We start from the raw sequence: 13,776 nt of genomic DNA, 5'->3' as shown, positions 1-13,776 counted from the left end.
CTATTACCCATATTTTATGGATAATAGGCGAGAGAAAGACCGAGCCAGGATTCCATCTAAAGGGCCATAGGAAGCCCTTGGAATAACTCAATCTGTATGTGTACTAGAAATTATTAATTAGCATAAGGGATGGTACAAATAGTATTTCATCAGAGAGATGAGTGGTGTACATGATATATAACTGCTGAGGATAGGTATCTCTCTTGGGTCATTTGGTAAGTGTGTAAAATCTGCTGAGTGAGCAGATTAACCTTCTAAAATGGTGCCAGAGGTCTAAACCTCTGGTTAATCCTTTGGCCTAATACTTCAAACAATTTGGTATATTCTGCCTTTAGAACTTTTTGAATTTGCACCCGAGTAAATCTTTCATACATACTACTTACCAAAGTACACAAAAGGACAGAGAATTGGTTTTATGTCTGTATGCAGATTGCAATACTGGTCTTTGCAGTGCACCTCCTGGTAGACAGTTTGCTGGGGCAGGGGTGGGCTGCCTACCTCTAATTGTTAGTAACTACTGAAGTGCATAAAAGACGATATGACACGTGTGAGTTGCCAATTTCATTTAGGCCCATTTCCAGCAGATGTATATCTATCTCAGAAAAGGTTTCATTTATTAAGCGATGAAATAAATGATTGCATATGCCAACACAAAATACTGAAGGTCTCTTCAAAATCTAAGAGAGTGAGCAAAGCTTAAATTTTTTTGCAATTATGCTAATCATAAATAAATGAAAAAAATACATACACAGAGAGAAATAAAGATGACTTCATAAATTTTAAATCTACCAACAACTGGCAATGAAAAATCTAAAAAGACAAAATGATACGGCTTTTACATTGAGGCTGCTTGTTGAAAAAAAAAAAAAAAAGATTAAATTAGTTGAAAATAGGTAAAACTACAAAATAGACAAAATTAGCAATTATGCTTAAATTAGTATTATACCTTAAATGATCCTCATACCTTCATTATTTCTTTTTTTATACATGTAATAGTTACATACAAAACCATTTACAGTTTTGGTATGTGGATTTATATATTTCAGTAATTATGTAAAATTTTTTTAGCTGCATTTGAACTGCAAACTCAGTTTCTTGGGCAGCAGTTCTGGTCTCAGTTCAGATATTTTGTCCTTAGCTGATATACTCTGAGTTTATTCTTCCTATGCATGTTTCGGGGGTCAGAGTTGTGGGTAGGTTGATTTTGGACATCCATCCTTGGGTTGTTTCCTTTGAGAATTTCCTAGTTTCTTCAATAGCTTTTTTTCTGGTTTCTTATTTATCTAGCAGAAAGATGCTAGATTTTTTTCACATGTGCCCCACAATCCCAAAGAAAAATTACTTAGGGAGCTTCTTTTAAAAAAAAAATGTATAGACTTAGGAAATACATCCAAGTTCAGTTTTCTTAAGTGAATATATTGAAGTCTGAGCTTGGAGAGGACCCGTCACCCCAATGGTGAACATTGTACCCAACAGGTAATTTTCTAGCCTCAGCCCCCCTGCCACCCTCCCACCTAACTTAAGGAGTTTCTACCTCCCCTTCTCTGAGTAAGCCTGCTGTCCCCTGGGGATTTGTCTGCTTCTCTTCACCCTCCAGGGCCTCCTGGTTGCGGTTTTTGTTCATGTCCAGCTTTTGTAGTTATCATCACTTATTTTATTCTGGAGCTTTGCCTGGTAGAGATCTAGTCCATTTCAGTAGACACTTAATAGTGACTACTGTAAGCAGAAGTTCTCCAACTCTCATTCAGACAAGCAACTCCCATCCTCATCATACATCTCCAAAGGAGAAAATGTATAAACTATAGATGGGGGAACAAAAGCAAAGTGCCTGTGCCCGAAGCTTCTTAATTAAAACTTGTAGCTAATTACATTACTTCATGAATTAGTCATGTTCTATGAGGTTTGAATCCAAGAACCAGCATGGGGGAAATAATTGTACTTATTAAATTCATATGGGCATGGTATTAGAAAATAAGTCTTACATTTTAAACAGAAGTCACAATCTCTCACAATGACTATTTACCCATGAGACATGAAAAAAATAGCATCTTTACATCAAACTTTTTGTTATCTGAATTGTAACTTATCTGGAGTAATTTTTATTTACTAAACTTATTGACAAGCTCTTTTGAACCACTGTGTTGACACAATGAGAATTATGGATATAGGAAATAGCATAGAATGTAAATTCTTTGTGGCCGTTTCAACTCTCTCTGTTTACTTGAGATGTGAAAATTATTTTACCCTCTAGATAAGACCTTAGCTAATGCATAATGTAAGCGCCCTCATCTATGTACAAACTAGCATCACATACAGAAAGAAATTGATGTAGGGCAAGAAAGTGGGAATTTCACAGTTTTTTAGATTTTCTTGTTAGAGTTTATGATGGGCTTTATTTAATTTTCTCAATCAAGAAACATGAACTGATCCCTTTTGTAAGTAAAACACTGTGGTAAGGAATGGGGATAGAAAAGTGAACAAGACAGAAACAGCTTTTGCCCTGATCAGCACCTGTCTAGCAACGGCACAATAACTGCCTGACCACTGTGGGCAGGAGCTGAGCTCCGTGTTTTGTCAGCTTGTCTCTCATTTGCACACCAACCCTCCTATAAATTAGTATCCCTGTTTCACAGATCAGGAAACTGAGACCCAGGAAATGTAAGCACTTGCTCAAGTATGTATATCTAAAATGAGCACAGTTGGAATTCAAACCAGTTTCCTTGGACTGTAGCTCCCACGCTGCTGTCAGGATAGAAAGCTGCTCTTCAAGCACGTAAGATACCCCAAACATGTAAAAGCAAAGTCCTGCGCTATTTCAGAGGAAGGGTTAAGGGACTCCAATTAGAGAAATTTGCAAAATCTTCATGGCCAAGAAAGTGATTTCCTATATAAGCAAAAATACTGATGTCCAATTGAAATTAATCAAAATCAAATACAAATTATTCCACCCCAACTGCCATAGACATGCTTCTCCACAATTATAAATTCATAGCTGGTAAGTTCAAAGAAAAGTGTGTGGGTGAAGATTTACAGAAGGCTTTTTCTAGTTAAAGTGTAAAATGTGGATGGTCCTTAAAATATCAAATATTCTCTGATTCATCACATTGTTTTGGTCTGGTGCATTCATTTAAAAGAAAATGATGATTTGAGACTTTAAGATAAATAAAATAACACAATCATTAAAGTTATAATATTTCTAGATAATAGCAACCTCATCATTAAAATTCTACCATTTCCATGGTTTTTTATTAATACAATTCACAATACAGATGAATTCGTTCAGTCTTGGTGATGCATGGCTACTCCAGTTCAAACAAAAGTAAGTGAAATTCAAAAAGGCTGCCTCTGGGGCTCAGGGCCTATTAAACTTAATTCATTATTAAACTCAAAAGCTAATTAGAAATGGAAAGAAAGAAATGTAGATGCATTTTCCACCACGAGTTAAAGCAGTTGGTTTAGGAAACAATGTGAAGGCCATAATAATTTAAGCTGAAATGGAGCTTCTCATCCAAAAACTTCAACGAGATGAGGCTTGCAAGTATTCAATTTAAAGAAAATGCTTTTTCGCCATTCAAAGGGCAGAAAATGAGGCTCCGAAAATCTCTCTCTCAAACCCTCGTGCTGGTTCACAGGCAGCAGAGTGAGGGTTTTCAGGTGGTGGGGCGGAGGTGTTGGAGAGAGGTAGGGAAGGAGCAGCTTACCATTTCATAATTTCTGCAGCTCATGTTCAATAGTACTGCAGACAGTTCACTAAATCATTCATTACCTATAATCTCATTCATTGTGGTCTTTATTAAACTGCTTACAAAACAGAACTACTAAGGGCTTTACCAAGGAAGGCCACTGGGACTCTGTGGATTTCCACAATGATCTGATGGGAGAAGAGGATTGACCAACAAAGCAGAAGAATCCAAATCCTCCCTTTGCTCAGCACACATTAGCTCATGTAAGAGTCTTCACATTATATGGACCAAAAGAGGACTAATCACGTCCATTTTCTTCACCAGTCTGTATCTGGCAACCAGACTATTTCCTGAGGCACAATCGACATTCAGTGATGGATAAATGAGCACGGGCTTCTCCACTGAGCCCTGGCCAGACTGCACATCACAGTGTAACTGACTGGTTTTCTGGAGGCTGTGAGCCACTCACTTGTGACAGGAGAGTTTGCAGACAGAGGGATGGATCAGGTAGGAGAACCTGCTCAGCCCCTGGGCTGCCTGTGTTCCTGGAAAAAGGGTAGAGAGAGAGAGAGGAGAAGGGACTCATTGCTGGCAACAGAAATCAAACTGCACATGGCATAAGTGTATTCCTGGACAGCGACACAGAGATCTGAGGCAAATTTCCACGAGGAAGAAGGAGCCGAAAGAGGATGAGAGCATTTAGCCCTGAATCAAAGCACACTCTATGCAGTCAGTAAACTTACCCAGCACATCTTACAAAGGACATAGTCTCAGGCGTCATTGTACTTTTTTACACTATATTTGACCTCTGGGCCACCTTGGATTTTTCCATCCTGCCTCAGCTACAGCAGTCCTCACACTGTCCACCCCCTTCCAGCCCTCCAGGACCTCACATTGCCTCCCTCTTCTCCATCTTCAAACCCCTTCTCTGGCTCCTGATTTCAGCCTGTGAATGTGCCAGGGATGCCCCTCCACCTACTGCTCCCACTTCTTTCATCATCAAGTCAGTTGAAAAATGTTACCTTTTACCTTCAAACCACTTGAAATCATGTGCCTTACCTCTGTTTTCTCCAGCTCTCACCCATGACTCAGCCCATCACAGGGGGAAAAACTTCTAAATCCACACTCACAAATGTCTAATTCCCACAAACGTCCTCTTTCAACCTTTGTGCACCTGGTGGTGGCTGTCTTCCCTGGGCCTCTCTCCTCTCCTCATTGCTGGGTGTTAATGTTGAGAAAGTAGAAAGGGCTCTGCAGCATATTTAGTGTGGGAAATGCTGATGTCACCAGAATGCTCTGACTGGTGGTAAGGTAGCTGGTTATACTTCATCTACACTTCCTAGAAAAACATTCCCCTTGTGCAAAAAAGAAAGAAAGAAAGAAAGAAAGAAAGAAAGAAAGAAAGAAAGAAAGAAAGAAAGAAAGAAAGAAAGAGCCTCTAGAGGTGCTCTCTAGAGTTATACAGAACAGAAAAAGCTAATACTGCTTCTTAAAGACAGCACTTCAAATGTTCAAGGTAACTCCCATGCCTCCTCCACCAATCACCAAGCCCATTTCCCAAGTCTTTTCTCTCTCTTTCCTCCTTTGTTGATGGCGATTCCTTAAATTAGTGAGAATTTAAGTCCAGCATCAAGGTCTATATCCTCCACTGTTAAGCTTATCATCTTTGCAAGAAAACCTGTCAAACGTATTTTTTTCCTCTAAATAAAACATACTTTATTTTATTTTTTATTTCCATAGGTTTTTGGGAAACAAGTGGTGTTTGTTTACATGAATAAGTTCTTCAGTGCTGATTTCTGAGATTTTGGTGCACCCATCACCTGAGCAGTATACACTGTACCCAATGTGTACGTTTTTATCCCTCATTCTCCCTTCCACCCTTTCCCCCAACTCCTCAAAGTTCATTGTATCATTCTATGCCTTTGCACCCACTTATCAGTGAGAACATATAATGTTTGGTTTTCCATTCCTGAGTTACTTCACTCAGAATAATGGTCTCCAATTCTATTCAGGTTTGCTTATTTTCATGGCTGAGTAGTATTCCATGGTATACATATACACCATAATTTCTTTATCCACTCAGTGATTGATGGGCATTTGGACTGGTTCTGTATTTTTGCAGTTTTGACTTGTGCTGCTATAAACATGCCTATGTAATTATCTTTTTCATATAATGATTTCTTGTCCTCTGGATACTCATAGTGGGATGGCTGAATCAAATGGTCATTCTACTTTTAGTTCTTTAAGGAATATCCACATTGTGTTCCATAGTGGTTGTCCCACCAATAGTGTAAAAGTGTTCCCTTTTCACCACATCTATGCCAACATCTATTTTTTTTTTTTTAATTTTTGGATTTTGGCTATTCTTGCAGGAATAAAGTGGCATCATATTGTGGTTTTGATTTGCATTTCCTTGATCATTAATTATGTTGCACATTTTTTCAAATGTTTGTTGGCTATTTTTATATCTTCTTTTGAGAACTGTCTGTTCATGTCCTTAGCCCGCTTTTTAATGGGATTGTTTGTTTTTTTCTTGCTTATTTCTTTTAGTTCATTGTAGATTCTGGATATTATTCCTTTTTCAGATGTACAGATTGCAAAGATTTCCTCCCCCTCTGTGGGTTTTCTGTTTACTCTGCTGATTGTTTCTTTTGCTGTGCAGAAGCTTTTTAGTTTAATTAGGTCCCGGCTATTTATCTTTGTTTTTGTTGTATTTGCTTTTTGGATTCTTGGTTATGAAGTCTTTACCTAAGCCAATGACTAGAAGGGATTTTCTTATGTTATCTTCTACAATTTTTATGGTTTCAGGTCTTAGGTTTAAGACCTTCATTCATTTTGAGTTGATTTTTGTACAAGGTGAGAGATGAGGATCCAGTTTCATTCTTCTACATGTGGCTTGCCAATTATCCCAGTACCATTTGTTGAATAGGGTGTCTTTTCCCCACTTTATGTTTTTGTTTGCTTGAAGATTAGTTAGCTATAAGTATTGGCTCTATTTCCGGGTTCTCTATTGTGTTCCATTGGTCTATGTGCCTATTTTTATACTAGTACTGTGCTGTTTTGGTGACCATGGCCTTATAGTATAGTTTGAAGTCAGGTAATGTAATGCCTCCAGATTTGTTCTTTTTGCTTAGTCTTGCTTTGGCTATGTGGGCTCTTTTTTGGTTCCATATGAATTTTAGGATTTTTTTTTCTAGTTCTGTGAAGAATGCTCATGGTATTTTGATAGAAATTGCATTGAATTTGTAGTTTGTTTTTGCAGTACGGTCTTTTTCACAATATTGATTCTATCCATCCATGAGAATGGGATGTATTTCCATTTGTTTGTGTCATCTACAATTTCTTTCAGCAGTGTCTTGTAGTTTTCCTTGTAGAGGCCTTTCACCTCCTTGGTTAGTTATATTACTAAGTATTTTATTTTATTACTTTTGCAGCCATTGTAAAATGAGTTGAGTTCTTGATTTGATTCTCAACTTGGTCACTGTTGATGTATAGTAGAGATATTGATTGGTGTACATTAATTTTGTTATCTTGAAACTTTGCTGAATTCGTTTATCAGTTCTAGGAGCTTTTTGGATGAGTCTTTAGGGTTTTCTAGGCACACAATCACATCATCAGCTAACAGCAACAGTTTGACTTCCTCTTTCTCTTGTCTGATTTTTCTGACTAGGACTTCTAGTCCTGTGTTGAATAGAAGTGGTGACAGTGGGCATCCTTGTCTTGTTCCAGTTCTCGGGGGGAATGCTTTCAACTTTTCCCTGTTCAGTATGATATTGGCTGTGGTTTTGTCACAGATGGCTTTTATTACATTAAGGTATGTAGCTTCTATGCCAATTTTGCTGAGGGTTTTAATCATCAAGTGATGCCGGATCTTGGTCAAATGCTTTGTCTGCATCTACTGAGATAATCATGTGATTTGGCTTTTTAATTATATTTATGTGGTGTGTCACATTTACTGATTTGTGTATGTTAAACCATCCTTGCATCCCTCGAATGAAACCCATTTGATCATGGTGGATTATCTTTTTGATATACTGTTGGATTCAATTAGCTAGTAATTTGTTAAGGATTTTTGCATCTATGTTCATCAGGGATGTTGGTCTGTAGTTTTCTTTCTGTATTATGTCCTCTCCTGGTTTTGGTACTGGGGTGATACTGGCTTCATAGAATGATTTAGGGAGGATTTCCTCTTTTTCTATCTTGTGGAATAGTGTCAATAGAATTGGCACCAATTAATCTTTGAATGTCTGATAGAATTCAGCTGTGAATCCATCTGGTCTTGGATTTTTTTTGTTGGCAATTTTTTAAATTACCATTTCAATCTCGCTGCTTGCTTTTGGTCTGTTGAGACTTTCCATTTCTTCCTGGTTTAATCTAGAAGGGTAGTATATTTCCAGGAATTTATCCATCTCCTCTAGGTTTTCCAGTTTATGCACACAAAGGTGTTCATAACAACCCTGAATAATCTTTTGTATTTCTGTGATATTGGTTGTAATATCTCCCATTTCATTTCTAATTGAGCTTATTTGGATTTCCTCTCTTCTTTACTTGTTAATCTCACTAATGGTCTATCAATGTCATTCATAAAGAGAACCAGCCTTTTGTTTCATGTATCTTTGGTATTTTTTTGTTTGTTTGTTTAATTTCATTTAGTTCTGTTCTGATCTTTGTTATCTATTTTCTTCTGCTGGGTTTGGGTTTGGTTTGTTCTCATATCTCTAGTTCCTCAGGGTGTGACCTTACATTGTCTATTTGTACTTTCTTTGATGTAGGCATTCAAGGCTATAAGCTTTTCTCTTAACACCACTTTTGCTGTATCCTAGGGGTTTTGCTAGGTTGTGTTACTGTTATCATTTAGTTCAAATAATTTTTAAATTTTTATCTTGATTTCATTATTGACCTAATGATCATTCAGGAGCAGGTTAATTTCCATATATTTGCATGGTTTTGAAGGTTACTTTGGGATTTATTTCCAATTTTATTCCACTGTGTTCTGAGAGAGTTCTTGATATAGTTTTAATATTCTTAAATGTATTGAGACTCGTTTTGTGGCCTGTGATATGGTTTGTCTTGGAGAATGTTCCATGTGCTGATGAACAGAATGTATATTCTGCAGTTATTGGGTAGAATGTTCTGTAAATATCTGTTAAGTCCATTTGTTCTCAGGTATCGTATAAATACTTTGTTTCTTTGTTGACTTTCTGTCTTGATGGCCCGTGTAGTTCTGTCAGTGGAGTATTGGAGTCCCCCACTATTATTGTGTTGCTGTCTATCTCATTTCTTAGGTCTAGTAGTAATTGTTTTATAAATTTGGGAGGTCCAGTGTTAGGTGCATATATTTAGGATTGTGATATTTTCCTGTTGGACTCGTTTTTTATCATTGTATTGTGTCCCTCTTTGTCTTTTTAAAATGCTGTTGCTTTAAGGTTTGTTTCTTGTGATAAAAGAGTGGCTACTCCTGCTTGCTTTTGGTGTCCATTTGCAAGGAATATCTTTTTTCACCCCTTTACCTTAAGTTTATGTGAGTCCTTATGTGTCAGGTGAGTCTCTTGAAGACAACGGATACTTTGTTGGTGAGTTCTTACCCATTCTGCTATTCTGTATCTTTTAAATGGAGCATTTAAACCATTTACATTCAATGTTAGTATTGAGATGTGAGGTACTATTCTATTCATCGTGCTATTTGTTGCCTTAACACCTTGGTTTATTGTTATTATTATTATTATTATTATTGTGTTTTTGTTTTACAGGTCCTGTGAGATTACTGCTTTAAGGAGGTTCTATTTTGGTGTATTTTGAGGATTTGTTTCAAGATTTAGAACTCCTTTTAGTAGTTTTTGTTGTGTTGGCTTGGTAGTGGTGAATTCTCTCAGCATTTTTTTTTTGTCTGAAAAAGACTGTATCTTTCCTTTATTTATGAAGTTTAGTTTTCCTTGATACAAATTTCTTGACTGATAATTGTTTTGTTTGAGGAGGCTGAAGATAGGGCCCCAATCCCTTCTAACCTGTAAGGTTACTGCTGATAAATCCACTGTTAATCTGATAGGTTTTCCTTTATAGCTTACCTGGTGCTTTTGCCTCACAGCTCTTAAGATTCTTTCCTTTATCTTGAATTTAGATAACCTGACAACTATGTACCTAGGCAGTGATCTTTTTGCAATAAAGTTACCAGGTATTCTTTGAGCTTATTGTATTTGGATGCCTAGATCTCTATCCAGCTGACAAAGTTTTCCTCAATTATTCAAGGAAAATATGTTTTTCAAACTTTTACATTTCTCTTCTTCCTCAGGAATACCAATTATTCTTAGGTCTGGTTGTTTTACATAATCTCAAGCTTCTTGGAGGCTTTGTTCATGTTTTAAAATTCTTTTTTATTTTGTCTTTGTTGGATTGGGTGATTTTAAAACCTTGTCTTCGAGCTCTGAAGTTCTTTATTCTGTTTGTTTGATTCTATTGCTGAGTGCTTCCAGCGCATTTTGCATTTCTCTAAGTGTGCCCCTTATTTCTAGAAGTTGTGATTATTTTTATTTATGCTCTCAATTTCACTAAAGATTTTTCCCTTCACATCTTGTATCCTTTCTTTGATTTCATTAAGTTGGACTTCACCTTTCTCTGGTGCCTTTTTGATTAGCTTAATACTCGATCTTCTGAATTCTTTTTCTGACAATTCAGTGATTTCTTCTTGGTTTGGATCCAATGCTGATGAGCTAGTGTGATCTTTTGGGGTGTTAAAGAGCTTGTTTCATCATATTCCCAGAATTGTTTCATCTCATTTGGGTAGACTATGTCAGAGGGGAGATCTGGAGCTCAAGAGTTACTGTTCAGATTTCTTTGTCCAAAAGGGTACTCCCTTTATCTTTCTTTTTTTTTTTTCTTTTGAGACAGAGTCTGTCTCGCTGTATCGCCCAGGCTGGAGTGTAGTGGTGCAATCTTGGCTCACTGCAAGCTCCGCCTCCCGGGTTCACGCCATTCTCCTGCCTCAGCCTCCTGAGTAGCTGGGACTACAGACACCCACCACCACACCCGGCTAAATTTTTTTTTTTTTTTTTTTTTTTTTTTTAGTAGAGACAGGGTTTCACCTTGTTGGCCAGGATGGTCTCGATCTCCTGACCTTGTGATCCACCCGCCTCAGCCTCCCAAAGTGCTGGGATTACAGGCATGAGCCACCACGCCCGGCCAGGGTGCTCCCTTGATGTACTGCTCTCCCCCTTTTCCTAGCGATGTGGCTTCCTGCATGTTGAACTATAGTAATTGATATGCCTCTTTTGGTCTAACCACCCAGAGGAGCTACCAGGCTCCAGGCTGGTACGAGGGGGTGTCTGCACAGAGTCCTGCAATGTGAACTGTCTTCATGTCTCTCAGAATAGAAGTGCCTGCTCTAGTGGAGGTGGCAGGGGAATGAAATGGACACTGTGAGTTGTGGTTTTGTTTACTGCACTATTTTTGTGCTGGTTGGCCTCCTGCCAGGAGGTGCTGCCTTCAAGAGAGCATCAGCTGTGATAGTATAGAGAGGATCAGGCACTGGGTAGGGCCCTAGAGCTCCCAAGAGAATAAGTCTTTTGTCTTTGGTTACCAAGGCAGGTAGAGAAAAACAACAGGTGGGAGCAGGGTTGGGCCTGTCTGAGCTCAAACTCTCCTTGGCCTGGGTTTGCTGTGGCTGCTGTGGGGGATGGGGGCATGGTTCTTCAGGCCAAGGGAGTTAAGCTCCCGGGGGCATTCTGCCCGCCTCTTCTATGTCATGCGGGTTGTCAGGGAAGTGGGGGAAAGTTGGCAATGACAGCCCTCACCCAGCTCCCCATGCAGCTTAAAAGGCCAGTCTCATTCCTACTGTGCTTCCCTCAACAGCGCGGAGTTTGTTTCCGGACAGTGGGTGAGCAGGGCTGAGAACCTGCCTCAGGCTACCAGCCTCCTGGCTGTGAAAGCAAGCAGGGCGTTCAGGTTTTGTGCCTCCCCACCTGCCGCAGCTTATGTGCTTCATCTGCACTCCTGATTCACCCCCTTCCCCCACCCCGTGAGTTCCGTCCAGGAACATTTGCCTTCCATCGAAATTGTTAACAAAGTTCAGCTGGAAGTTTCCTTCTCCCTGTGGTCTTTTCCCAGTTCTTCTTGCAGCCCTCCCCAGTGACGTCTATGAGACAAAGTCAGAGATGGCTTCCCTGGGGACCGAGAGAGCCCACAGGGTGCTCTCTGCTGATTCTTCTACCTTTGTATTTCACTCAGCTCTCTACGTTGTCTCAGCTCTAGGCAAAGTGAAATCCTGCTTCCGGGATCTAGACCATCAGGTTTCCCAGTGAGGGTGCCTGTTTGGGGATGGACGGTCCCCCTTTTATACTTTCACACTTTGGGTACTCACAGTTTGGGGGCTGCCTCCTGGGGCCTGCAGGAGCCATCTGCTTCCTTCAAAGGGCCTGTGGATCCTCTTGGCTTTCTCGGTGTTTTCCTGTGGTAGTTCTCGGAGCAAAAGTTCGCGATGTGAGTCTCCACCTGCTGCTTTTTCCATCCAAGTGGGAGATGCGGTTTAGTCCTGCCTCCTAGTCACCATTTTCCTCTAGAAAAAAACATGTCAAACTTATTACCCAAGAGAAAACACTAGCTGACAGTATAAAGAGCTTCAAAGAATTTAAGAATTAATAGATAGTAGATCCATAATAGATCACTAAATAAAACCATAGTGGTGGCTGCAAACTCCTGATATTCGAGGTTGACACTGGGAGCCAGGAAATAAATCCCTGGAGGGGAACCCCAGAATGTATCAGCAGGAACCTGTACGGATGTATTGCTATGGGCGGAATTGTGCCCCCATTCATATTTGAAGCTCTAAGCCTCAATATGATAATATTTGGTGCTACAACCTTTAAAGAGGTAATTTAGGTTAGATAAAGGTGATAAGATTGGGCACTAATCGAATAGGATTAATGCCGAGAAAGAGACAGCGAGATGCATGCACAGAGAAAAAGCCTTTTGTGGACACAGCAGGAGGACAGCAATCTGCAAGCCAAGGAGAGAGGTCTCAGAAAAAACAAACCCTGGTGACTCCTTGCCTTCAGATATCTGGTTCCAGAACCATGAGAAAATAAGTCTCTGGCTGAGTACAGTGGCTCATACCTGTAATCCCAGCATTTTGGGAGACTGAGGCAGGTAGATCATTTGAGGCTAAGAATTTGAGAGCAGGCTGGCCAACATGGTGAAACCCCGTCTCTACTAAAAATACAAAAATCAGCCAGGTGTGGTAGCAGGTGCTTATAATCCCAGCTACTCAGGAGGCTGAGGCATGAGAATTGCTTGAACCTGGGAGGTGGAGATTGCATTGAACCAAGATCTTGCCACTGCACTGCAGCCTGGGTAACAGAGTGAGACTCTGTCTCAAGAAAAAGAAAAGAAAAAGAAAAAGAAGGTCTCTTAGTTAAGCCATCCAGTTTGTGGTATTTGTTATGGCAGTCTTAGCAGATGAATACATATATCATACAATACAGTATAAACACAACGCACTCTTATTAACTGATTTTACAAAGCAACTCACGACAATGAGGGCAATCAGGAAAACAAGGAGTGGCATTAAGGCAAGCATTGTTTTTCCTATTTGAATTATGATGAATGCTACCATTGATGTAAAACATAGGTAATTCCCTATGGTGGAGCTCACAAAGCCAATCTGCCAGCAAGCTGCCAATGAATGAATATTTCTGCAGTTAAAGGATCCTCAGTTTCTGGCCCCAAATTTCTCCTAATTTGTGTGAATGATAACAGGAGGATAAAGACAGCAGGGCATTTCCAAAGAGGTGAGAAGAGAGGTAGGTGAGGGAGATGAAGTGAGAAAGACTCAGTTCAAATTGCCTGGAAGTGGGGACCTTGTCTTCACCATCTTGTATCCCCAACTCAGAGGCTTTACTGAACATGGCTATTCTAAAATTAATTTGATGAGTGGCTAAGGAATTAGATTAACTGGTACCAAGTGTTAAGCTTCAGAGCACACTGTGAAACTTGGCAGAGTGGTGAGGGCCCACTGCTGAGATCCAGGCAGGAGGTTCACCAAAGGCCGACATGCAGAGGCTGCGGCTGCAGTGTCCTTGCTTTGTCTTCTTAGGTAAACACA

The 13,776-nt window shown here is 39.6% G+C and overlaps 1 long non-coding RNA gene across 2 annotated transcripts; it reads right to left on the bottom strand.

Annotated features, from left to right (window-relative positions):
- Positions 1-3,227: 3,227 nt before the first annotated feature.
- On the bottom strand, positions 3,228-12,457 carry LOC144336358 (uncharacterized). Of its 2 annotated transcripts, none has more exons than XR_013408060.1 (2): positions 12,037-12,457; positions 3,228-4,228 (listed from the first exon to the last, which is right to left on the bottom strand). It is a non-coding gene; the product is annotated as an uncharacterized LOC144336358 (long non-coding RNA). The 2 variants fall into 2 exon arrangements; XR_013408061.1 differs by lacking the exon at positions 12,037-12,457 and adding an exon at positions 4,743-4,916.
- Between the last annotated feature and the right edge of the window lie 1,319 nt (positions 12,458-13,776).

Source organism: Macaca mulatta, chromosome 17 (genome assembly GCF_049350105.2).
Source record: "Macaca mulatta isolate MMU2019108-1 chromosome 17, T2T-MMU8v2.0, whole genome shotgun sequence".
NCBI lineage: Eukaryota > Metazoa > Chordata > Mammalia > Primates > Cercopithecidae > Macaca > Macaca mulatta.
Note: the sequence above shows the minus strand (reverse complement) of the source record. Positions and strands in the feature narration are given on the sequence as shown.